This window comes from Phalaenopsis equestris, unplaced genomic scaffold (genome assembly GCF_001263595.1).
Source record: "Phalaenopsis equestris unplaced genomic scaffold, ASM126359v1 Scaffold000749, whole genome shotgun sequence".
Classification (NCBI taxonomy): domain Eukaryota; kingdom Viridiplantae; phylum Streptophyta; class Magnoliopsida; order Asparagales; family Orchidaceae; genus Phalaenopsis; species Phalaenopsis equestris.
In genome coordinates this window covers 164,663-167,114 of record NW_018165189.1, presented here as the reverse complement: position 1 = coordinate 167,114, position 2,452 = coordinate 164,663, and positions in this window count along the sequence as shown.

Sequence of the window (2,452 nt, the reverse complement as noted above, 5' to 3'; positions counted from 1 at the left end):
ACATGGGTCAACAATTGCAGAATCAAGGAAATCAATTACAAATTCAAGGAAATCAATTACAAAATCAAGGAACTGCTATTAAGAATATTGAAAATCAATTAGGGCATATCGCTACTGCGCTTAGTAACGGAACATTAGGAACTTTTCCTAGTATTGTGGAACCAAATCCTAAAGATCAAGGAAAAGAAAAAATAAAAGTGATACAATTACGAAGTGGAAAAGAATTGGAAACAAGAGTACAGAAAGAAATGAAAATAGAGAAAGAGAAAGTGAATACAGAAAAAGAAAAGGATCATGAATACCCAGTATTAGAATATCCACTTACCCGACACCTCCCCCACCGTATCTTCAAAGATTGAAGCAACACAAACAGAATAAGCAATTTTCCAAGTTTTTAGAAATTCTCAAGAAATTAATTGTAAATATTCCCTTCGTAGAAGCTTTAGAGCAAATGTCTAATTATGTGAAATTTATGAAAGAAATTTTGAACAAGAAAATGAAATTCACTGATAATGAAACTGTTGCACTTAGCGAAGAGTGTAGTGTAATTATTCAGAAAAAGCTTCCTGAAAAATTAAAAGATCCTGGTAGTTTCACTATACCGTGTGCTATCGGTGAAAAATTTTATGGAAGAGCTTTGCGTGATTTGGGAGCCAACATTAATATTATGTCTTTATCAATTTTCAAAAGATTAGGATTAGGAGAAGTCTCAACTACTTTTGTAACTCTTGAATTAGCGGATCGTTCAGTTACATATCCTAAGGGAGTTATAGAAGATGTTTTAGTAAAAGTTGATAAATTTATCTTTCTTGTAGATTTCATTGTTTTAGATATGGAGGAAGATAAATAAATACCTATCATTTTAGGGAGACCATTTTTAGCTACTGGAAAAGCTATGATAGATGTTCAAAAAGGAGAATTAACTATGAGAGTTATCGATCAAGAAATGACTTTTAACATTGCAAAATTTATGAAATACCTTGCTGTTGAAAGAGATAATGAATGTTTTTGCATGGAAATTAGTGAACATCTATTGAATGAACATTTTAAAAGAACATTTTGAAGAAAAAGAGCAATTTGAAGATAGTGATGAAGTTATTTTGGATGAAAAAGAAAATGAAGGATTAGATTATGCTTAGGAAAGATTTGAGATGTTGGATATTACAGAAAATGCTAATAAGAATCTAGTTCCATTAATTATAAAATAACTTAAACTTGAGTTGAAAATATTGCCAAACCACTTAAAGTATGTGTTTCTGGGAGACTCATCTACATTACTTGTTATTATATCTTCAGAATTAAATGATTTGTAAGAGCGAAGACTGTTAGATACATTAAAAAGATACAAGCAAGCTTTTGGTTGAACCTTAGCTGATATTAAGGGAATCAGTCATTCGATCTATATGCACAGAATTATACTAGATGAACAATATAAACCAAGAGTTTATCCCTAAAGGATATTAAACCCAATGATGAAAGAAGTACTTAAGAAGGAAATTTTGAAATGGTTAGGCACTAGAATTATATATCCTATTTCAGATAGTGCTTGGGTAAGTCCAATTCATTGTGTTCCTAAGAAAGGATGAGTGATTATTGAAATAAAAGAAAATAATGAATTAATACCCATCAGACAAGTTACTGGGTGGCTTATTTGTATTGATTATAGAAAATTAAACATTGCCCCTAGGAAAGATCACTTCCCTTTACCCATTTTAGACCAAATAATAGATAGACTTACTGGACAAAAATATTTTTGTTTTTTAGATGAATATACCGGTACCATAAAATTTTTATTGCTCCTAAGGATCAAGAAAGACAACATTTACTAGTTCTTTTAGAACTTTTGCTTTTCAAAGAATGCCTTTCAGAATATGTAATGCACCTGCAATATTCTATAGATGTATGATGTCAACATTTAGTAAGTTAATTGATGATTGATTGAAAGTATTTATGGATGATTTCTCTGTATTTGGAACATCATTTGATGCATGCTTAAATTATCTTGAAAAAGTTTTGGAGTGAAGCGAAAGAACTAATTTAGTTCTAAATTGAGAGAAATGTCAATTTATGTTTGCAGGAGGAATTGCGTTAGGGCATAAAATTTTGAAAAATGGTATGGAAGTAGACCCTGCAAAAATTCAAGTTATATCCAAACTAACACCTCCTACTAATGTAAGAGAGGTTAGGAGTTTTCTTGGACATGTTGGTTTTTGTAGGCGTTTTATTAAACATTTTTCAAAAATTACTAAACTTCTATGCCAACTTTTAGAAAAGGACAAGAGATTTGAATTCACTGAAAATTATTTAAATCCCTCTTAGTTATTAAAGAAAAAATTAATCACAGCCCCTATTATAGTTTCACCTAACTGGGATAAACCATTTGAACTGATGTGTGATGCTAGTGATTATGCTATTGGAGCTGTTCCTGGACAAAGGTATGAAAAGTTTTTTA